Source organism: Pinus tabuliformis, chromosome 2_1, assembly GCF_031772625.1.
Source record: "Pinus tabuliformis cultivar Carrire ecotype Pingquan chromosome 2_1, CPIR1, whole genome shotgun sequence".
Classification (NCBI taxonomy): Eukaryota; Viridiplantae; Streptophyta; class Pinopsida; order Pinales; family Pinaceae; genus Pinus; species Pinus tabuliformis.
This window is the reverse complement of record NC_142299.1, coordinates 882,062,300-882,088,669: the sequence shown is the minus strand read 5'-3', so window position 1 is coordinate 882,088,669 and position 26,370 is coordinate 882,062,300.

The following is a 26,370-nucleotide window of genomic DNA, read 5'->3' as shown; positions in this document are numbered from 1 at the left end:
TAACTATTTTAGCAGGGATATAGGAAAATGTTAAAATGGAGAGCATGGAATTTTAGGTTGCGCCAAGATAACCTATTGAAGATGCTGCTACCACACAAGAACCAATCATTTAAGCAGAGAAACCTAAGGAGTTTCAGGCTACCACATAAGAACTTGCTAAGATTCTACTTCCACATAAGAACCAGTAGTTGAAGCTAAGCATCCCTAGGAAAATAAAATTGTTGATACATAAGAACCTGCCAATGATGCTACTAACACATAAGAACCAATAACGGAGGTAGTACAACTAAAGGTAAAAGGGGAGGAATTGGAGAATCTACAAGCATGTTAAAGACACTATTGTAATAGCATTAGAGAGAGTACAACCTAAATCTAAGGAATATTTGGATTCAATATTTTTACTTACGAATGAGGAAAATGGAGACAATTGGTGGTCTCATTGCAGGAAGGAACAAATTCATTGAGTGAACATAGAAAAAGTGTCCGTGACCTTAATGAAGGTTGGTCTGAGGAATTGATGTTGCAAATATTAAAATGGGATAAGGTCAAAGAGGAGAGAAAAAAAGAGAAGGTGCCATTGCAGTGTAATACCCCCTAATAATAATAAAAATAATAATAATAAATAAATAAAATAGTAAATAATAAATTGGAGTTTATATATATATATATATGTGTGTGTGTGTGTGTGTGTGAGAAAACTATAAAAATAATAAGAATAAGTAAAAGTAAAAAGGAATAAAATAAAAAATAGTTAAATTAAGAGAAATATTAAATTAAGTAAAACTTAAAATAAAGAAATAAAAATTGTATGTTGAGACATGAAATGTGTGTATGCAGACTTGTTTCCATTTTTTGGTCTATTTAATGGACAATGATAACAATGAGATTGATCCATTACTTCATATATTCTCTTGGGATAAAAGTGTTGTGAGACAAAGGATTCCCTAGCAGTGGTACATTGATTGAGGGCTTGAAGGTGACCACATGTAGAAAGACATTATGTGTCACTGAGCCTACTATTGGGTGGAGAGTGGTCCCAAAAAAAATTGTTGTGATTAGTGAGATTCAAATAATGTTCCGTCCGAAATCACAAGTAAGAAATATTGTGGCTACATATAATTTCTCTTTACTCTTGTTTTTAGAAATTTCTATGCTAATTAATTGAATAATTTGTGTGATAATTATTAATTCCATAATTCACATAATTAATTGTATATTTAATTGTAAGTTATTACAATAATATTTACATCATTACCCAAAATAATTTCTCACATAATTACATAAATATCAATAAATTTTCATCAATAATAATAATAATTTTTTCTTTTTCATTAACATTAAATTTAAAATTATGAATATGAGCCTCACTAAATTTTCATCAATAATAATAATAATAATAATTTTTTTTTATTTTTTTTGTTCTTCATTAACATTAAATTTAGTTATAAATATGAGCCTAAAATATATAGTTAACCTCCAAAATTACGGAGCTTATTAACGTTATGGCCAAAGCTGGTTGCATTTATATATATTTCACAGGTATATATTGATTTCTATATTTGTAACACATGGGTCTCTCAAAACTGATACCCGCAAGGTCCACTCTTTTAAAAAAGTGAATGCCTATTTTTGTATCTCTATTATTATTATTATTATTATATTTTTTAGGAGTTGTTTTTAGTGTAATTTTTTGGATTTTGCTAGTGCTTGAATTTATGGAAAAATTTGAGGTTAAATATTGATTTGTGTTATTTAAATTAATTTTTTGATTGTATATATGGATTCAGCACCCTGGAAAACCCTTAGGGCACTTCAATTGCATAGAGTTATTCATCAAACTTGTGATCTCAATAAATTCCTGCCCGATTTTAGAGAAATTAGACCAAAAAAACCTACTGTAAAAACTTCCAAAAATTACACCAAAAACAACTTTTTTTTTTATATTCATTTATTTTTATTTTTATTATTATTATTTAAAAAAAAATAGTTTAGATCTTTCAATGAATGAAGTCAACTAAGAATTAGTTTAAATTGGAGCGCATTAGGTTTGTTCACGAAGACCTGCTAACTGCAATGCAAGTGCCCTACACTTTAATAAAATTTCAAAGGGTTCAAATCTTTTGAGTAAAGAAAAACGCATGAAGATAACCTATGTTGGTTACACAATTATGTTGGTTTTTTCATGAGACAGTTTTTTTAGGAAATCATGTCTTCGAGCTTTCCAATTAAAAGAACTTATGTGTGTGTAAAAGCTTATGCTTGAAAAAAAGAGATGCACATACTCTTTATTTATTAATTTTATAATTTAATGTAGCTTAATAATTTGTAACATTTATTTTGGTATTATATGACATTGTGGTTCTTTTATTTTAATTGAATTAGACCAATTCAATTGAAATATACATACGTAGATTTAAATTAATTAGATATTTAATAAATGAACAAAATTTGGATAGGATATTTATATAATTTGAAATTAAATGGAATTTGCTATTTAATTTTCATATAAATGGTTATTATGCTATTATATCATTCATTAAATATATGGATTAGATTAGTTTAAGATAGATCAAGAGATTTTATTTTATATTTGGTTTGCTAATCTAATTTTCCTAGTAATACATATATGGTAGGGTAGTCTTAACTTTATCAAGGTATCACTAGGTTATGGTTAGGTTGGTACCATATTGATGCGAATAATTAAGAAAAATATAAGATGAATTCATAGTGATTATTGGAAATGTGAATAGCTATTTGGGTCAACCTTACTTGAGGACATCACCTTTGGAAGTGAGGAAGAATGGTATTAGAACAAATTGATCAACTTGAACAAATAGTGTCACCTTAACCTAGATCTCTTCTACATGTACTAACATTCATTTTTTCTTCTTTATTTTTATCCAAGTTTGTATGTATGGTTAGTTGTTGTGACCTTTGCAACACGACTTCTTAGTTGAACACACAAATTCAAAACTCAACATATGTTATGAAGTGAGGGAAAGAAGCAAAGTAACTTATAATTAGTTTAAGTGGGATTATGACACCTTGTGGCACATTTCTTATAGCATGTTGGAACTTATAATCAAATTAAGGAGTTAACCCAATTTTGTTGACCTACATTGATGAGTACATGATACACATCAAAATGTGTCATATGTGTTAGATAGTATAAAGTTAGGGGCTTGACCATGATATGAAGAAGAGGCCATTGGATATGAAGTAGTAATAAATCATGTAATATGCTAAACAAGTCAAGATAACCTAAAGTAGTAATGAAGACACTAGTTATTCATGCAAGATATGGAGAAATTATAATTTGATCAAGTTGAGAGAATAATAATATAGTTCTTGAAAGTACATGTCAAAGGAAGTCAAAATTGGAAGCAATATACTTTAAGATAGTATGCCACCAACATGGAAGGAAAATACACCTATTATTAGAATGAGATGACAAAAAAAATGTAAGCATAAAGAGAACAATTTTAAGAAAGGAAGGATAATTTTCAAGGTTTAGTTCCTAATGTTAGTAGTGATATTTGGATAAAGTTACCTTATGAAGGAAGGGAAAATGATGAACCTGTTAAGTAATAAGGATGAGATGAACACAAAATAATGATAAATAAATACTTCACCCAAGATAATGGGTTTTAAGGAAAGTAGAATGGATGTTCACAGATGAAATACGAGATTTCGATTTGTAGCATAAAAAAAAGAGTAAGAAATCAACAAGATGCAATAGCCTATCCTAAAAATGATGGAAGATTTTGGAATAGTCATAATATTAGTTAATGAAGTTAATGGTGGTCATTTTAAGGAGCCATAGAAGTATGATGTAACTAGACCAAGTCAACACCCATAGCATGGTAACAAGAAGACATAATGAGGAAAAGAGGAAGCACCTGAGCATAAACAAAATAATCTCCTACTTAGTCAACTATTATTGATAGTTAAGGGAGGTGCCCCATTGAATAACATTAATATGGAAATTCTTAGATTAAAGAAGTCGATTAAAGCTTAGACCACTTCCTTGGAGCGTATAGCTAGTGAGTAGCATTGAAGTGCTAGGATGAACTAAAAAAACAACAACAATAATAATAATAATAAAGCCTATGACCGACTAATGTGATGACAATGAAGGAATGTCTCTCTCTTAATGGGAAGCTCTCTTAAGGATATGCACTAAGTGGATTGAGCAACATGAATGATGATTAGGAATGACTTGGAGGGTCATAGTGATAACCTATATAATTTTAAGGTGACAAGATATGGAATTGTAAACTAAAAACACTCGCAACTCAGTAAGGATGACATGTGATAGACTAAGGAAAAAGTTTAAAATTTTAAGGATCACAATTTTCTACCTTTCTGCAAAGAAAATAGATGATGTATACTAATGAGCAATCACCTAACATGAAGTGTAAGAAGGAATGTGGTTAAAAACCATATAATGATACCTTGAGAAGGATTATGTACAAATTGACAAAATAAGTGAGAATCAACAAATAGAGGGGTATTAGACTAATTTGCACTTATTGTTTCATGAGGGAATTGACAATCTAATGAGACTTCATATAGAACAACTTATCAAGTTTGTGCCATTAGTATTGAAAGAAGTTATTGTCAAGCACATTAGGCCTACAAACCTTTTGTGGATGATAATGGTAGTATTGATTCCAAGCGCTTTTGATTCTAAATTAAAGATGGTATTTGGAAAGTCAAAAGTTAAGGGGAAGAATTCCTGGTCCAACTTGAATAAAAGTGAATCTATGATAAAAGAGATCAAGTGATATTGAGATAGGAAATTGATGAGATCAATTATTCTTTTTAAAGTGAACAACAATAGTGATGAAGTGATGGATAAATGACCAAGGATCAACCATCCCTTGTACAAGTGGATTAAACATGATAGAAGATTTAAACAATGATGACCTATATAAATTAAAAAAACCATGATGGGAAGTTTTGAGCTATAATGCTCATGAAAATGTTTAAAGGTAAATATCAAAGACAATAATTGTCTAGCATTGGTAAAGGAGATAAATTTTGTGATAAGTTGAGGCTTCAAGATTAATGAGAAAACAATTAATGTAAGAAGTTGGTATGTCATAGATGGGTTATATAATTGGATTATGTGAGTCAATGTACTGGAAATGAAACAATGATTTAAGGAATAGTTGTAAGACTAGTAATAACTTAACTAGTGATTAAAGCTCTAGATGGTGAAACTTGTAAGTAAAGAGATTATATCAAAACTATAGCACATCGATAGGTAGCTATGTATATCATGTAAATTATGGACTTTCTTAGATTATTGAAATCCATAGACATCTTGTTGAGAATACCACACTAATATTATTAATGAGATGGCCTAGATCTTAAATGGATGTTGAATAATCTTAGTTCATAGTTGGTATTCATTGTTTATTTAGGCAATGAAATTGATTTTTGTTGATGAACCATGATAATAATGCTTATAATGTATTATTTTTCTATATGTGATAAGTATTGAGATGATTCTCATATTAATGATGTTTCATGATATGATGGTATGAGGATAATGATGCACATGTGGTTCTTATTTATTTAGTATGCTCATGATGGATATGATATGCATAATGTGGCATAGGAATTATGATGTTATGACATGAGGTATATTGACACGTGGTTCATTTATTATGTGATGTCATGATATGTCTTTGACGTTGACATGTTAATATTATAAATTATGTGGGTACTTTATGATGTGAAGCATGTGGTAACTGCATGCAAATTTTATGACATGCAAGAGTATGTTGTTTTGTACTATTCATAATGTGGTGATTAACAATGATGTTATGTTATCATGATGGCATGTAAGAGTTGGCATGGGAATTATTTTCTATGATACTATGATGTCATAACTAAGGCATTTGTTACATGTTGAGATGTGGTGATTGATCGGAAATCCACAAATGCGCCAAGAGGGATAGTTTATTTGATGATCTTATGGGAGCCCATACTTGCAAGGGAGAATATGTAACACCATATGGGCTGGGGACATACTCAATCAACACTACATATGCCAGTGGTTCATTTGTCTTGTATAGATCATGATGGATAACCCTTGAGGGGATATGGGACCATATTGAGGAGGCCGGGTGCCTGATATTATAGGCCAAGTGCCTGATATTGGATTGGGATTCTGAATTTTGGTGAGGGTGTAAAGAATTCGATGCTTAGGGTTGCGCACCTTAGTGAGTGTGGAGGGAGTGGGCCAACCTTGTGAGATACCTCGAGTCATTGAGTACTAGGACCAGACACCTGCCTTAGGGAAGATGAGGTCTAAGCCTTGGCATAAGCCTGGTTCCGAAAGTGGGAAAAATGACAGATTTCTTGGGATTTCCTAGGTGTTGTGGGAACTTTTGATGCTTGTTGGTTATACTAGTTCAACATAGGGTGTGGAGCAAACATGAAGTAATAAATAACTAAATAAAATAAAATGTTAAATTATTCAACTTAACTTTGGGATGGAGTTCCTTAAAGAGGGGGAGTATGTAATACCCCATAATAATAATAGTAGTAATAAATACATAAAAAAAAATATAAAAAAAATAATAAAGAAAAGACAATAATAGTAAATAAATAATAAATAATGAAGAGAATACAATAATAATAAATAAATAAAATAGTAAATAATAAATTAGAGTTCTAAATAAATATAAATAAAAGTAAACTATAAAAATAGTAAGAATAAGTAAAGTTAACAAAAAGTATAAGGGAATAAAAGAAGAAAGAGTTAAATTAAGAGAAATATTAAATTAAGTAGAACTTAAAATAAAAAATAAAAATTGCATGTTAACACATGGAATGTGTGCATGTGGACCACTTTCCATTTTTTGGTCTATTTAATGGATAATGATGAAGATGAGATTCATCCATTCCTTCATCCATTCTCTTGGGAGAAAAGTGTGGTGAGACAAAGGATTCCCCGGTAGTTGTATGTTGATTGAGGGCTCAAGGGTGGCTAGTTGTAGAAAGATTATGTGCAGCTGAGCCTATGGTTGGGTAGAGATTCGTCCCTAAAATTTTTGTTGCAATTAGCAGGATTTAAATAACATTCACTCTGTAATCACAAATAAGGAATATTGTCAATACAGGTAAGTTGTCTCTACTCGTGTTTTTCGAAATTTCTATGCTAATTAGTTGAATAATTTGTGTGATGATTATTAATTCCATAATTGATATAATTAGTTGTACATTCAAATGTGGGTTGTTACATGCAAGACCTGCAAGAGAAAGTTTGGCAAGTACAGGAAGACAAGGGACATATATATAACCTTGAACATAGTGTATTGAGCTATTGAATACCCTTTCCCTCCTATCCATTATTCTCAAAAGGAAACAAATTCCTTTACATTTTAACAATAGTGAAAGCACAAAGGCCACACAAAATGACTAATATCAAATCATTCCCTGAGACATTTCAGCCGACGAGTCTTACAGAGTAACATTTGTTGTGCAAACTGTATCTACATCACTTTGCTTGCTTTGGAAAGAAGAATTTTAATCTTTTCTGTAATGTAGGAGATATCCAACTGAGGACATTTACTTCCTTTATGTAGAATCAAATTAGCTGGAAAGCATATCATGATATTGTAATAAAAAACCTGGAAGGCAGACCACTATATATCTGAGAAGAGCTAGGTTTTGTTGCAGAAGTATTAAGAACATACAACAATTTCTTAAAATTTTGAAAGAGAAGGGATAACGTGCTTGAAGTCAGAAATAAGGTCCTATAGCATTGTTTAAAGAGCATTGAAAATATGAGACAAGGTGCATTAGATAGAAGCAAGCTAAGGTTGGAAGTATGTGATAGAAAGTTGAAAAATGAAGACCCTTATTGTTTCTATAAATTTTTTCACACTCTTTGTAGAGTTCCTAAGTACATTGATTGTATCAAGAGGTGTGGGCCCAATAGGCTAGGGCTAAAGTTCATATTCCCATTGATTTGGCTCCATGTACTTAACTATCAACATTTGTATTAGTTGATTCCAAAAGACGCTAAAATGTGGTGGCTAGATTTGATCATTACACACGGTTTGATCATTTCTCATGGTTACAATACTTTCACAAATGATGTATCAATAGTTTAAAAATTCTATAAACTACACTCACAACATGCACTAAAAACTAGCTAAAGGGTCTCCATGATGACATGTAGTCGCTTTGGTTGAGGGGAGATGTTGGGACGTCGAATTCGTATCCTTTTACCTTCATTTTTTCATCTTTTCTACCATCTTTACCCTATAGTCATACAATGTTACTCCATTAATCACCTTTTTTACTGATGTATGCCACTCTCTTATGCAAAATTAGTTTATGTAGATCTGGTTGTATTCTGATAAGAGGTTGACTATTTTGAGTGATTGTATTAATAATAATATTGACAAAGAGGCTTATTCAAGATAGTTTGTATTGTTGGAGTGTTTCTTTCTGTATGCTATGTTGTTTCTCCAAGTTTTGCGTTGTCGATATTCTAAGACAAGGTTATGTTAATACTGTTGCCATGGTGTTGATACTCCATTTCAAAGCACTCTATTTTCTCAAAAACACCAATAGGAGTCAACACAAGCTTTTACTCAGTCGTAGTCAACCTAGACCACTATGCCAACAAGGAAAACTACTTCTTGATAATGCATCCAAATTGACTATGACATTATGGGTTTTCTATTGTTGAACTTCTCCTATTTGGAGAAACTGATGTCAAATTGTTTTATTCTCAATAAGCTAGTTGTAATTTGTTATGTAAGACTCTCAATTTGGACAACATGAGAATCAAGAGATTCTCATAGTTATTGTGGTTTCAATAAGAGGCATGATATAATCTATAAGACATGAAGCCCTTTGCCTCGGGCTAGGTTGGTGAGACTTTGTCTTTTTGGAGAGATTTTGTATCTACAATCCTTTTATGATATTAATGCAAAATATTATGGTTCATGGCTTTATAATATTTCATTGACTTAGTTTGTGATAAGTGCATTACCATCTCCTTGCTAAAGAGAAAGGGCCCTCCTCTTTAGTAGGGATTGCAGTGATAGTAAGGTAGTGTAGCAATGTTATTAATTTCCTCTCAGTTGTATTTCATGTTATTTCACTATTACTATTACAAATTTTCATTAATGTATTGTAGTTAATGATTTACTAGTTTTTGGAATAGTTGATCTTGATTACTCATGTAATAGCATAGGTCCTAGATCTATCCATTAATCAGTGTGTTATTTGTTATTTTTCTACTACGATCTTTGGGTTTTGTTAGATGCATTGTTGTGTGTCTACTACAGTGTGACGACACAAATTGATGAAGTGATGATTGTTGTTGTAATATCCCTTGGTTGATTTTCTATGTAAATAAAATAAGACCAAGGTCATGGGACACATATTCCAAGTTGAATGTTAGGAAAAACATAGTGATGGGTATTGCTGGTGATTAATTAATGGCTATGGAAATTGGCAAAGGCATTGGCAAAGAAAAAGTGGAAATAATTAGTATTTTATTTATGAAATAAAGGAAAATAGGAGAAAAGGAAGATGAAGAGACACATATTTGTATGAGAGGGAAATTGAAGGAAAAATGAAGGGAAATGAAGAAACTAGAAGCCTTAATGATAAAATGGCTTCCAAGGGTTAGTTCACAACTTTTTTCAGTTGATCTTTTGTTGGTTAAGCTTTTATTAGTTCAATCTTGGGTCTCTCATTCATCCTCTCATTCTCTTACACTCTTTCACACTTAGAGTCTTCTTGGAGCATTATTAGAGCACTTTGGCATACATTGGATTTGGAGAAATAAGGAAAAGGAAAGCATGAAAGCAAAAGGGAACAGGTGGATCAACAACTACAATTGAATTTCTTTGTAGGTAATAGGTTGCACATGTGACTTCCTTATTTATTTCTGGATGCATGGTATATGCATGTGATTTTCTGGTTAGGTGCTATCATTGGGACTAAGATTTGCTTGGATTAACCTTGGTTTAAGCCTTGCCTTATCATTTCCTGGATAGCCATGATGTTGTGGATTTTTCCACTTGTTGTTTTTCTGATTAGTGCTTAGGTTCCTTATGGTTGTGGGTTGGATGGTAAGACGAAGGTTCAAAGATTTATTAGCATATTTCCTTTAACATTTAAGGATCAGATTGAGTATGATGAGCCTCAAACATTGGAGGAAGAAATTGGGAAGTTGAAACATAGTTATGAGAAGTCTAAGCGTAAGTCAAAGCCTAAGCAGCGTTGGAAAGGTAATGACAAGACTAAATGAAAGTAGGATAAGAAGTGTGTAATACCTCGGGCTACAGGTATTAAGGAGAATGCAACACCGTACAAGAAATTAAATGTAGTTGATAAAGGATATGGATTTCAGTCTGAGGAGAAGAACATGGGTGAGGGCAGGAAGCCTTTGAGTGTTGGGCTTGTGGAAAGGATCATTGCAGGAGAGATTGTCCATAACACCAGGGTGGTATACCTCATATTTGTAGTGCTCAGGAGGCACAAACAATTAGGTATGTTGGACAAAGTATTCGTCAGGTTTATGCAGCATTGGATTATAGGTAGGTTGATCATCAGGCATCTATTATCAAGATGGAAGGTAAGCTTTGTGATCAAGTTGTTTATATTTTGATTGAACCTAAATCTCATTATAGTTATATTAGTCCTGACTTGGTGGATAAGTGTTGCTTGAATAAAGAAGTGCATATAGAGTCTTGGTTGGTGCAATGGGCTACAAGTACTGAGAAAATAATTCATCATTGGGTGAGATCTTGTGCATTTGAACTGAACTGCATGTCTACATTAACGCATCTAAATGTGCTTCCATTGGTATCATACAATATGTGTTTGGGTATGGATTGGTTTTACATTCACAGGACTAAGGTAGACTACTATGAAAATTATATTGAGTGCTTGGATGATGATGGAGATAGTAGAATCTTGTAGGGAAGAAGAATCCTACGTCAGTGAGAATGGTTACAACTATGTAGAAAAAATGCAATAGTAGGAAAGGATGTGTATTGTTTGTAGTTCATATTTATAGTGACAAAGGGAAGGATGTTGAGGATGCTAAAGTATTCAAAAGGTATATTCTTTTGCATTAGTTTCAGGATGTATTTTTGGCAGAGATTTCAGAGTTACCACCTCATAAGGACTTGTAATTTTCTATTGAGTTGGTACAAGGAGTAGCACTAGCATCAAAGGCACATTACAGGATGGGCACTCTAGAGTTGGTGGAACTGAAGTTGCATATTAAGGAAATGCTTGACAAGGGATAAATTAGGCCAATTGTTTCACCTTGGGTTGCACCAGTATTATTTTTGAGGAAGAAGGATGATACTCTCAGGTTATGTATTGATTACAGGCAGTTGAACAAGGTGACGATCAAGAACATGTACTCTTTGCTATAGATTTATGACTTGTTTGGTTAATAGAAGGGAGCAACAATGTTCTCGAGGATTGAATTGAAATCGGGATATCATCAGGTGCACATCAAATAAGAGGACATCTACAAAACTGCATTTTGCACCAGGTAGGGGAATTATGAGTTTGTAGTAGTTCCTTTTGGTCTTACTAATTTTCTATCTACTTTCATGTGTTTTATGAATAATGTGTTGTGATAATGTTCACTGATGACATATTGATATATTCTAAGAATGAGGAATAGCATGTAAAACACTTAACAACAATGTTGAGATTGTTGAGAGAGAATCAACTGTATGCTAAGCTCAGCAAGTGTATTTTTTTCAGACAAAAGTCCATTACTTGGGACATGTTGTTTCCAAGGAAGGTATAACAATGGACCCGAAAAAGATCAAAGACATCATGAAGTGGGCAGCTCTTAGGATTGTGGATGATATCAGATCATTCATGGGATTAGCAGGTTACTATAAGAGGTTCATCAAGGACTTCTCACAGATTGCCTATCATATTACATGTTTACAGAGAAAAGGAAAGTAGTTTGAATGGACTAAAAAATGAGCAACTAGTTTTGAGTGGTTGAAGTAGTAGCTTGCAAATGCTCCAATTTTGAAGATTGCAGATCCTAAAAAAGAGTTTGTGGTATGTATGGATGCTTGAAAGAGAGGACTTGGTGGAGTCCTGATACATGAACGATAAGTGGTATGCTATGAGTCAAGGAAGTTGAATGAGCACAAGCAGAACTATGTGACTCACGATATTGAGTTGGTAGCTATCATTAATGCCTTGAATATGTGGAGATATTATCTTCTTGGCAAGAGATTCATCTTGATGAGTGATCATAGTGGGCTGAGGTACTTATTTGACCAACCTAATCTGAATGTCATGTAAGCTAGACGGTTAGATAATCTCAGTGAGTTTTACTTCAAGATCAGGTACATCAAGGGAAAGGAGAACATGGTTGCAGATTCTCTTAGTAGAAGAGTGAAAGTGAATCACATTGCAACAATGAGTTATTATGGGACAGACTTGCAAGAGCATATATTGCATGCAAGGAAGCATGATGACAGATACCAAAAACTTAAGCACATGTTACAAAAAAAGAGTATAGACGATCGGGATGTGGATTATCATCTTGTGACAGATGGCTTTGTCAGATTCAGGAACATGATTTATTTACCAAATGAGAGTGAGCTAAATAATCTTACCTTGAAATAATTTCATGTTAAGCTGTATTTAGGTCACTCGGGATATCAGAAGAAATTAACAGGAGTTAAGAAATTCTATCATTAGCCAAAGTTGAACAAAGAGGCGTCTAAGTTTGTTGTAAGATGTTTGAAGTGTTAGCAGGTAAAAGCATAGTGTAAGCATCGAGGTTATTTATTATAGCCCATTCTGATTCCAGAGTGGAAATGGGAGGTCATTTCCACAAACTTCATTATAGGTTTTCCGAGGACATCAAGATAGCATGATTGCATCATGGTTGTGGTCGACAGGTTAAGTAAGGTGGCTCATTTCATTGCAGTTAAGTCCATGAATTAAACTAGTGAGGTAGCTCAAATTTTCATCAGGAAGATAGTGAGATTACATGGTGTTCCTAAGAAGATTGTACAGAGATGCTAAGTTCACTTTTAGGTTTTTGGAAAGAGTTATTTGTAAGTTTGGGGACAGAGTTGGCTTTCAATACAACTTATCATCAACAGAAAGATGGACAAAGGGAGAGGGTCAATAGGATTCTTGATGACATGTTGAGGATGTATGTTATGCATCAGTATAGGAAGTGGGAAGATTATCTTCCATTAGTAGATTTTGCGTATAATAATGGGCATTAGAAGTCCTTGAAGATGATTATATTTGAGGCACTTTATGAGTGGGGTTGTAATATCCCTATCAGTTGCAGTGATCCAGTGAAAATGGTATTAATTGGACCGAATATGTTGGAAAAGATTGAACAAGAAATGCAGGTTATTAAAAGGAATCTAAAGGCAACACAAGATAGGTAGAAGAGTTATGCATATCAACACAAGGTATTTAATGAGATTTAGGTTGGGGAACATGTATACTTGAGCATCAATCCCAAGAGGAATTCCTCAAGGATTGTATCATGTGCCAAGATAGAACCTCGATATTGTGGACCTTTTGAGATCCTTGAGAGGATTGGACCAGTGGACTACAAACTTGCACTGCCTCCAAAAGTTAAAGTATATAATGTATTCTATATTTCATTTCTTAAGAGACGTGTAGGATGTTGATCATGTGATTGACTGGTCTATATTATAGGTGGAACCAGAGGGAGAATTCCAGCCAGAACCATAATGCATATTGCAACGAAAATAAATCATGCTTAGAAATAGAGCAATCGAGCAAGTTAAAGTGCAATGGAAGCACTTTGGGCCATATGAGGCTACATGGGAGATGGTAGATCAAATGTGGGTTATGTATCCTTCATTATTTGGTGGATCGAGCAAGTGAGTTTATGTTATATGTATATGTATATGTATATGGATGTTGTTGTATATACTACAATGAGTTGTGTTATAAAGCTCCAATAAGTGGTAGGATTTTCATGTTTGTCATGTTGATCATGGTTTGTAGTGGTTTTTCATTGTAAATATTGCCTCGAGCTATGTTATAAAGCTCTATGGGCACTATGTTTTGTTTTCAATATTTTAATGGTCATAGGTGTCATAGAACACTGAGGACGGTGTTCCCCCAAGGGGGAGGGGTTTGTAACAACACCTGGAAATAAGACCAAGGTCATGGGACACATATTCTAAGTTGAATGTGGGGAAAAACCTGGTGATGAGTATCACTGGTGATTAATTAATGGCTATGGAAATTGGCAAAGGAAAAGTGGTAATAATTAGAATTTTATTTATGAAATCAAGGAAAATAGGAGAAAAGGAAGATGAAGAGACACAAATTTGCATGAGAGGGAAATTGAAGGAAAATGAAGAAACTAGAGGCCTCAATGATAAAAAGGCTTTTGAGGATCATTTCGCATCTTTTTCCAGTTGATCTTTTGCTAGTTAAGATTTTGTTAGTTCAGTCTTGGAGCTCTTATTCATTGTCTCATTCTCTCACATTCTTGCACACTTAGAGTATTCTTGGAGCACTTTAGCATACATTGGATTTGGAGAAATAAGGTAAAGGAAAATAGGAAAGTTCAATGGAATAGGCAGATCAACAACTAAAATTGGATTTCTTTGCAGGTAATAGGTTGCATGTCTAATTTCCTTGCTGATTTATGGATGCATGGTATATGCATGTGATTTTCTAGTTAGGTGTTGTCATTGGTATGGAAATTTTCTTGGATTGGCAGTGGTTTTAGCCTTGCCTTTCCATTTCCTGGATAGCTATGGTGTTTTGGGTTTTTCCACTTTTTTTTTTCTGATTGGTGCTCAGGTTCCTTAAGGTTGTGTGTTGGAACAAATGCTCTGGAAGCCCTGGAACAACTTGGGTTGAGTTACTAGTCCTGAAGCCTAGGTTGGGATAAACACTATGGAGCCCTTGGTGGGTTGATTTATTAGTCCCTATATCCGGGTTGGATAAACACTATGGAGCCCTAGAAGGCTGCAGGTTGATTTACTAGTTCCTTGAGCCTTGGACAACTTTGGTAGAGATCAATCTAGATGGTGCTAGTGATGTCTGAATGTGGAGGTGGAATCACTGTGGTTGAGGGTTGAGGTGGGTTTTCCTCTAGAAGTCTTAGTTTTGGTTTTGACTTGTTTAATACATGAGATCCCACATTCATTCTTCGAATATGGTGTAGGGGTGATTGGTTGAAAGAAATATTTTATTCATTCTAATATATGGTCGGGTGGTACATGGAAGTCCTTGACATGGTTGGTATTTTCATATGTTAATATGAAAAAATTTCCTATAATGATCTATGAGCATTTGTAGTGATTATGTTGGTGATATCATCGCTAAGTTTCCATGGTTTCTATGCTGGTTATTTTATAGTTATATGATGTGTATTATGTATCGATCTTGTCATGAATTGTTTAGTTATTGATTATTTGATGAATGTATGAAATAATAAGCATTGTTGCAGCTATGTGGAGAGGGCATAAAGCCTTCTCGGTGATTCTCAAATGAAATTCAGACTATTATGATAATATATGCATTTATGACCTGTAGCATACATGTTTGCCATGTGTTTGACAAAATGTCTAGTGTGTTCTAGGAAGTATAGGTCAAGTTCTTGATTCAAGTTTGAATGTTTAGCTTTGTTGTCATGTCAATAATTATTTTGGATAGTATCAGGTAGTTCTAGATAGTGTTATCGAGGCTAGCATGGAAATCTATCTCGGATCTTGGGACCACACCCTTTGAACTAGGAAAGTTGGGCCACAACCACATGGAATAAATGTTGTGTGTTGATTAGAGGCCTTCAACCACACCCAGGCATTGTCATGCATGTAGTTGGGAGCCTAGGTCAGTGAAAAGGAGCCCCAACTTAGAGTTTGGTCACCTAGGGTGGTTCTTTGGCCCTTGAGTGTCCTATAGCCCTGAGGGATGTTGTGAGTTGTCAGTTTGTGTTCAGTTGTAGGCCCCACTTCCTTAACTAAAGTTGGGAGGTCGGGTCATATCATAGTAACTCTTCATCTCATTCTTACCTTGGAAATATTGTGAAATTGGGTAAATTTGGGAGGGGGTGGTTATAGTTGTGAGTTTCTTAATTAGGTGACGTTTTGGTTGAATGGTTTTTGAAATTATTTCCAAGATTTTTGTTTCCTTTTTTGCAAGAGTGATCTTGACTGTTTGAGTGATTTTATTTTGCAAGAGTGTTTTCATTTCAGAAATGTATGTAGAGTTCTTTGGACGTTGAGGTGTTATAGTGATGATTTTGGTATGATGAGAGTGAGTAGTTACAATGACTTCATTTTGTTTGTGTTTCATGTTCACAAAGAGTTTGGCATTATACATTGTTAGTTAGCATTGCTACCTGCATATACATTGCATAATAACCTTGAAATAAAAAACCTACCTTGGTTAATAATTTTTGTATGAGTGAAATTAAATTGATCCTAATTAAAAGACAATTAATTCACCCAAAAACAGATAGTATCAGTTTCTCTTGTTGACTTTATGTAGGTGTAAGCATTGAAATGAAGACTAGATGCACAAATACTGAGCTAACTAAGCTATGATATAGACACAATACCATTGCAAACAGTGACTTTTCGAAAGGGAAATTGCATGAAAGCATATGCTAATTGTAATGAAATAAAGAACACTTGCACACTTCTGTACTATATGCAATGAATGGAGAGCACATTTGCACATTTCTAATTTATTTGAAAGGATTGTGAAAGCACATTGTTGAAATGAAATACTGTAAATCAAAACCCTAATTTGTAGGAAAAAATAGTTTTTTGAGAAGCAAATTGATAAAAGAAGCTATGAGGACTCTATACTTCCAAGTTCCATTATTAGTGTTCCAAGAGTGTTGTAATATGCTAAAGAATTCAAATCATAATTTTTTTATGAAGCCTAGTGATAATAGAGGGCTAGTTATAGGCTATTATAAGACTTTATGTTTTTCTAATTTTTCACGTGTAATAGATACAAGCACAATAATTATGAATATTGATAATTACTTCTAATGATTTTGATCTTATTTTATTTTTTCTAGTATATCATTAAGAAATTATACTTCATAGATTCAACCATATAAAAACAATAGGATAGTAGAGATCACAATGCATAAAATGAGCACATGATTTACCCTGGGAAAACCCACTTGGGGGAAAACCCAACAACCATTTCAATAGAGTATTTTTTATTTTTCAACAAGAGATACACCTAGAATTCTAGTTAACAACTAGTCAAACTAACCTTCAAAAAATATATAGTCTAACCTAGTCAACACCCTCCAAGTCAAGCCTCCAATCTGATCCAGCAACTCGATCGTCTGATCTACCGTAGGCTAGATTTAAGACTCCCAGTAAATTCCTAGAAACCCAAAATTTCAGCCTTACAACTACCTAGAAAATTTCGGCCCTAAAACTGAAACTACCTTTAAAATGATGCGAACGAGAGAGAGAGAGAGAGAGAGAGAGAGAGAGAGAGAGAGAATGAATAATTCCACATATGTGAGCTAGATAGAGAGAGAAAGAGATGAATTGGTCCTTGTTTTCCATCCTCCTAGTCTTTTTTGTCCTTTGCTTGGATACCAAAATATTCTTGCTTGAGAGAAAATCGAATTTCTACCTTGAGAAGGAGGTTGGATGTCTGTATATAGTGATTTACTCGGTTGAATGGGTGTGTATTCTACCTGGGCCAACTTGACTTGGAGGGAGTCTGACTTGACTAGTTTTTGCAGCCAAAAATTCAATTGTGGAAATTCAATTTTTTATCTTTTAAAATTCCAAACGGACATGACTCAAAAATGATTTTTTATTTTGACTCTAACCTGAAGAACTTGTGGCTATGATGCCTACAAGGGAGGATGAGGAAGAATTGATGGTAGTAGAAGAAGAAGCCACAAACGACGTTGCTCCACAAGAACCATCATTGACTACTGGCTCAACGAGAGTAGAAGCAATGGAGACAGGGGAGGCCACAACTGACACTACTCCACAAGAACCAACGTTGCTTGTTGTCTCAATGGGAGTAGAAGAAATGGAGACAAGAGAGGCCATAACCGACTCTGCTCAACAAGAACCAATGTTGCTTGTTGGCTCAATGGGAGTAGAAGCAATGGAGACAGAAGTGGGCATAGTCGATGCTGATCCATAAGAACCAACGTCACTTGTTGGCCCAATGGGAGCAGAAGAAATGGAGATAGAAGAAAATGCAGTCGACGTTGTTCCACAAGAACCAGTGGCGACTGCCACTTTGAGGAGAGAATCACCACCCTTGGATGAAATTGTAGGTGGTGCTGACACACAAGAACCAACATCACCTGTTCAAGAAAATGAGGAACCTTTGGATGAGGCTACAAGTGGTGTTGATACACAAGGACCAACCTCACCTTCCTAAGTGATTAAGGAACCCTTGAAAGAAGCATGGGCCACAGTCAAAACTGCTCCACAAAAAAAAGTGTTGATTATTGTTTAGAAGGACAAACTAGAAGAAACATAGGCAAAAAAAGAAAAAGGGAGCACAAGCAAGCTAGTGAGCACAAGGGAAGGAGGACCTGAGGCAACAGGAGCTGAGAGAATGGACACTGAAGAAAACATTTTTCTTTCTCTGCTTCTTGCATCCTTACCAAGAGGGGCAATGAAGTTTCATTCCCCTAGGTGCCTGGTGAAGGAAAAATCCTCTCCCTTGATCTTAAAATTTGTCGAGGTGGTTAAAGGCACCATCGTCTACACTGGTTCTTGTGTAATAGTGGCAACAATCCTTATCCTACGTGCCTCCATGCCCAACATACAAACCTATATGATGACATTCTCTTGCCTCAAGCTCCAATGCTACAACTTCACTTCGATGGTCTGTATCTCCTACTCTATCTTAGCCAACACATTAGAATAATAACATACCAATAGTGTCATGATGACCTAATTACATACAATGACCTCATGCACAACAACCTTCACCATGAGAATGGATGCATAACAACATATAGACAATGACATGCATAACAAATGCATATACCTACATACACTCACGATGACACATCCCACAGAAACACCATCAAACTTCACATGGAAACATCACTACAACCATGATCAACACCATGCAAATGAAACAAGCACATGGAACACAAGCATAAGGAAGACATATGCAACTGACATGAATGCATGATCAACACACAACCCATCTAGTTCAAGGGGTGAACCATGCTCTGGTACCACTCTATAACACCCTCCTCTTACATCTACCTACGTAACTGGCCAACCAGGGTAAACATGTGACAAGAGGCTACTATGATTAGATTCAACCTCCTATGTGACCTTAAGGAAGTGGAATCAATGGAAACACAACATACAAACCTTCCACATCAGCTAGAAGGCTCCTAGGAACCATCCCAACCACTCAGGTAGCTAGCCCCTAGGTCTCATTGAGGTTTTAGAACACTTGGCCCCCAGATGCTCCCATGATATGGACTTGAAAGTGTCCAGGAGGCTTTGGATGCTCTCAGAAGAAGGCATGCCAATGTCTAGGGACTAGTTTTCCCAGTGCTCTACCAGCATCCCTGGGATTTGAACCACTTTTTTTGTCCTAGAGCCCAGGTCACTACCCAAGATTGAATGACACCTTCAAAAAAAAGAGATAACAAGGAAACAATGATGCAAATGTACATCCCTACTTTTTGAAAACAAATGAGAAAGATGTTGCACTATATGTTATAAATAAACTAACTATTGTATGCAACATTTATTTATTAATTACCCTACTCTATTTGAGAAAAATTAGGAATGCCTCTCCTCAAGTATAGGAATATTTACAATGTAACCATGTGTGTAATAGGTGTAAAAATCCATTCATACTCAAGTTTAAAATATAATATTCAATGCATATATGAGTATGAAGAACTAGTTGTCTTAATGATGATGTCAATAAGTAAGGAAGAATGAAGGAGTGGTATGGCATTATAGTTGCTTGAAACCAATTTTCAATCAAATGAAAATGCTCTTGGTTTACCTTGTTATTTGGGTCATTTAGCATATCCTCCTTTACTGTGTCATGCAGATCTTCTAGCATTAGATGATTATCCTCTTATGTGCTTAGAGGATCTGTAGATAGGCATGTCGAAAATTCTTCAATCTCAGGTTCTAATGGTTTCTCTCCACTGGATGTGGTCCATGATTCTTTAGTTTCTTCAACAATATTGCAAGGGTGGAGATCTTCCTGTGATTCATGGATTTGTTGTTCTTCTATCACTCCTAGAGAGGCAAATAAGTTCTTGACTATTGTCAAGATTTTTTCTTCCTGAGAAGCAGATATCCCAGCTACTACTATAATTTGAGAGAGTTCTTCCAAAATCTTGATCATCCTTGAATATTTCTTTGCTGGTTTCTAATCCTTGTCATGCACATGGATTAGTGTATGGAGTTCTTATTAAAAATCCTAAATAAATAAGAAGAAAACACACTTAAAACAAATGCAAGAAAACTAATCATGTACTCGAAGCGTCACTGTGCTACTAGGATCTTGTTGTCACCAAGTTATCTGTTCAAACAAGTTAGGCTTCTCTTCTTTTCATGAATCAATCTAAAGGAAAGCATACTTGCAAAGAAAAATAAGGAAAAATGAGGCTTTAGATCCTACCTTTAATTTGATGCATATGAAAAAGAAACTAAAGAATCAATTAGAGACAACCAAACTTTGGAGCAACCCCACCATAGTGGACGCATGGCTCTTCACTAATGTCTTACCATGTTCTCTCTGCCCTTAGGTCATCCCCAATATCACTCAAAAACCATAAAAATAAAAAAATAAAAAAATAAAAAATAAAATATAAAAAATAAAATATATATATATATATATATATATATAAATAAAAATAAAAAATAAATAAAATAAAATAAAATCATCATTATCTATTATCACTTACAGCTCCCCACCAATGACGCCAAAAATGTTGGGGCAATTATATTAATCATATATCACCACAACTTAAATTATCAACCAAGGAATCATAATCAGTAGAGTTGATGCACTATATGTGCCGATAACAGATAAGTTCCTATATCTGATGAGTATATTCTAGATAAGAAGCATTCAAAACCAATACTCCATTCTTACAATTTTCAATCTATCCTCCTCACACAACTTAAAGATCAGAAAGAAAAACTCATAAATAAAATCTCAACAAGCATGTGATCTAAAGGTTCTTGCTCAGGTAATAAGTCTATCCATTTACAGGCTCATGAAATAAAAAGATGGATTCAACTTTGTTTTCCTATAGCAACTGGCTAAAATCAACTTATTGCAATCAAGCAAAGCAATCATTCCTAATTTAACTAATTCTAAAGGAAGCTAAGAATTCTTATACAGGAAATGTTAGGTGTAACAAGAGTCTTCACTTAACAACACATGTATGTGAATGGTGATATCTCTTATCTTAAATTTTCCTGTTCTTCAAAATAGAAATCAACAATTAAACATACAGCTTAAGAAATAAAGTTTGCATTCACGAAACTAATGAATCCTTACTCAAAAAATAACAACTCCAGACTTATATCATACACTCTCAAACACATTGAACATAATTGTAATTACATCAAATGCTTTGGAATTGAATTATAATACTAATTCACTCTTCATGCACAAACAAAGATATATTCGCAATAATTATAATAAAAACTTGCCTTGATGGCTTTGGTGGGCCCTTGCCGAGCTACCAAGGAAGCTGAGAGAACTTATAGAACTAAAGAATCTATTAACAGATTGAAATCTTTAATCCCTGCTCATACAATTGATTTCAAAAGAAAGGATTACAAAACTTAATTGTTCAGTCAAATATCCAACATTACAATATTGTGTAAAACTTTGTATTTCCGTCTTTCTCTCTAACTAACTGTCTGTGTAACACCTATCATCTACGAGCCTTCTCTTATAGAGGAATGGCCATTACATACAAACCTTAAATGATATCATCAATTAATCATAAAAATATTACAATTCACTTTCCTTCACATGTTTGGATTCATTCTTATGACACACAGTGTGTGACGATGAAGCGTATCTCGATTTTCCACAAAAAGTTAAGGCTTTGACCATCATTTCCCTTGGTAGCATTGAAGTAGTTCACTTGAACTATTGAAGTTGAAGAATCAATGTCGGGCGGTATAAACGCAAGATTTACACCAACATTTAATTTGTTAATCCGGGTAAGTAAACTTAGAGGCGTAGCACAATATATGTCAGAATATGACCTCAGGGATCTGTCAAATAAAAACCAAGATTTTGCAAGAAATTCAAAAGAAGCATCATTCAGGAAAAAGGAACAAGACTCTTCAAAACACACTCCGAGAATCTACTTCTAGCTCCTCTTCTGGGTTGAGTTGACTCCTACAGTAAGTCTTCCTCAGTTTTCCAGGGGACAAAGGAATGTAGGCCTGTTCAAAAGAATGTGATTCAAGAAATAAAGAATGCAAAACCTCTTAAAAATTACTGCTATGTTGCAAGCATGAAACTAGAAATCACACGACAACTTCATTCCAACTAATCTAAGGAAAGAATCAAGATAATAATGCATTGCTTCTCTTAAAGACAATTCAATACTTTAGTTGTAAGAGAAATATGCAATAAGAACCAATATATAATTTGTGTTGTTTACCCTGATCTTATTAAATACTTCCTTATAATATATGCAACATTTAATTATAATGAAGAATTCTGTGAGTGTTTTGTCAACAAGATTCACAATCTTTCCTTATGTTGATCCTGGCATCTGCTTGCAAAAGTGCAAGAATAAATGTTTTTCTGCAAAAGTGCAGGAATCAGTCTCATATAATATTCAAAGGCAATCATGAATACATGTTAAGTTAAGTTAACCAGAATTCTTGCTCAGCAATTATTTCACCATTGTGTTCTGGAAATAAACTTTGTTATGCAACAATGAGATCAGGGTAAATCTTTGTAATAATAAATAAGAGACATAGTTAAAACATTCACCGTTTACTTTAGTTCAGCCTTTATGAAAATACATCCAAAAGAATTGATATTAAACTTAAATAACCAAAGCAGTAAAATAAATCTTTTGGAATGAAATTGAAAATTAAATGACTGAAAGAAGAGCTATGAAATGAAATTGTAGAACCAGAAATGCACTAGTGCAGGCAGCGTGCTTGGACTGGTCGTGTGCTTGTACTGATCTTGTAGAAATGAAATCAATCATGAAAAGAAAAGCTTATGTAAATTGAAATCAAATACTTCTAAGAACTATGCAAAGAAAAATGCAGCAAAATAAATTAAGAGGTTTTGGGCAACAGACTGGCTGGTGGGCCCAACCACCCAGCTCGTTGCCCTTGCAGCAATTAAATCACAGTGCAAGAAGATTAAGAAAAATATTGAAAACATAAATCAAATGCCGAAGTGTATTAATTCTGAAGTCCTGTTACATAATGAATAACAAGCAACGTTGGGCTCCAGTGGTCCCCTCTAGGGATCATCCCACTGGGCACGCAACTCCTCCCTTTCCTGCATAATGAAATTGATCGTCTGTTCTGCAAACAATATGATTTACAAAAGATACAATGCCATCCAGCCCTTTATTTCGTGCGCAACCCTCATACTTATAACAACATTGCTTCCCACTTACTTGGCTCCACAGTTACCCATGCATACAAGTTTAGCATGGTGGTTAAAACAAATTGGAACCCAAAAAAGGAAAATCTGATTTTGGCCCTTGATGTTCCTAGATAATTTATTTGTCATTTCCAACTAGAAACATATCCTCCACATACAAGACTAGATAAATAACATGATCACCAATTAATTTAAAATACACACAGTGATCTGCTTTTCTTCTGGTGAAGCCAAGTCCCCATATAAATGTATCAAATTTCTGATACCACATCCTTGGTGACTATTTTAACCCATACATAGACTTTTTTAACTTCCATACAAGTTATTTCTTACCCTTCACCACAAAGCCTTCAGGTTGCTTCATGTAGATCTCTTCTTCCAGATCCCCATGAAGAAATGTTGTCTTCACATCCATTTATTCTACCTCAAAATCAAAATCAACAACAACAGATAAAAGTAATCTAATAGAAGCTACCTTGGAAACAGGAGAAAAAATATCACCAAAATCAATTGCTGACACCTGGGAATAACCTTTTTCTACCAACCGAGATTTGTATTTCTCCACCTTACCTTATGCATTCATCTTCTTCTTAAACACCCATTTTTTTCCAATGGGTTTCCTTTTAGCCACCAACTCCAACAACTCCCAAGCCTCATTTTTGTGCAGAGATGCCATTTCATCAACCATGCCCTCTTTTCATAGTTTGTCATACTTTGAATCTACTGCTTCCCTCACAATTCTGGGATCATCATTAGTAATAGATAAAGAAAAATTTGAACAGAAATAAGATGGACTATACCTTTCTGGCTGCCTTCTATCTCAAACTGATCTTCTCACAACTGGGGTTTGTGGCTCTTCATCTTCTGATTCCTCTTTTGCTGTAGAGTCTAATTCTTCCTCCTTTAGCTCAAACTCTATCTTCTCAGGTTCCTTTGGTAGGACTTCATGTTTAATAACATCTTTCATCTCTCTAAACACCACATCTCGGTTGACCACAAGCTTCCTTTTTTTAGGTTCCAAAGCTTATAACCTTTTAAACCATCCTTATACCCAATAAAGATGCACCTTTTAGATTTACTATCCAACTTTGTTCTTTTCTCCTTTGGAACATGTACATATGCATCACATCCAAATACCCTCAGATGTGAAAGAGAATGTTTCTTACGAGTCCATACCTCTTGTGGAGTCTTATCCTCCAACACTGATGAAGGTGATCTATTGACCAGGTAACATGAAGTCTCCACCGCCTCTGCCCAAAATTCCTATCATAACCCAACACCATTGAGCATGCTTCTTGCCTTTTCCATCAACATCTTGTTCATTCTTTTTGAAAATCCATTTTGTTGAGGTGTGTATGGAGTAGTCTTTTATCATGCTATACCATGCTTCTTACAGAACTCTTCAAAGTCCTTCTTGCAAAAATATCCACTGTTATTTGTCCTCAACACCTTTGTCTTCTTCTCTGTCTGGTTTTCCACCAGAGCCTTAAATTCTTTAAACTTGTCAAAGACTTCAGATTTCTTCCTGAGAAAATATATCCATGTATTCCTTGAGAAGTCATTTATAAATGATACATAGTACACAGACTTACCTAGTGATGGAACCAACAAAGGTCCAAACACTTCACTATGCACAAGCTCTAATATCTGTTTCGCCCTCTTAGCACCAGAGGGGAAACTCACTCGATTCTTCTTTCCATATACACAATTTTCATAGAAATAAAAATCCAGAGATAAATTACCATACCATTACCATGAAGTATTCGAAGGCCTTTCTCTCCAATATGTCCAAGCATTTGATGCCATAGCATGGTCTTTTCTCCAGAGACCACCTAATTTTCTGCTCCACTTTCAGGAACCACATAACTGTTGCACCCACCAATAACAGTGCTACCATGAAGCTTGTAAAGAGTTCCAATCCTAACTCCCCACATCAATACCAGTGATCCATGAACCATCTTGCAAGTATATTTCTCGAACACTTATTTTACACCTGCATCATCCAACTTGCTTACAGAAATCAGATTTCTGGCCAATGCAGGAATGCAGAACACCTGGAAGTGTTCTAATCCTTCCACCTTGCAACTTCAACTTGAATTTTCATGACCAATGATTCTATCCTTCCTGTCATCCCCTAAGAAGACATCACCACCATAATATTTCTCATACTCACAAAACCACTGTCTATGGGGAGTGAAGTGAAAGGATGCACCTGAGTCAATCAACTATGCATCATGATCTACATGTGTACTTGAAGAAGAAGCCAAGTACACATCTCCACCTTCATCTGAGGTGGTTTTCACCTCTGCAGAAGGAGCATTATCAGATCCCTTTCCTTTCTTAGGATATTTAGATTTATAGTCCCTTTTGATGTGCCCTTCCTTTCTAGATTTCCAACATATCTTTACAGGTTTTCCTGGAGATTTAGATCTCCCACTCGAGGAATTATTTTTGTTTCTATTCTGGGACCGTCCTCGTACAAACAAGGCATCACCATTCTGGCCCTCCATATTTTTCCATCTCATCTCCTCAACAACAAGGATGAGACTATTTCATCAAACTGTAAGGAATTTGCATTGCTACCTATTGCAACAATCATACTATCCCACGAATCTGGTAGAGAACACAACAAACTGATGCACTTATCTTCATTTGAAATTTTAATATCAGTAGATAATAACTGGCTTACCATAGTATTAAAGGCGTCCAGATGCTCTATCA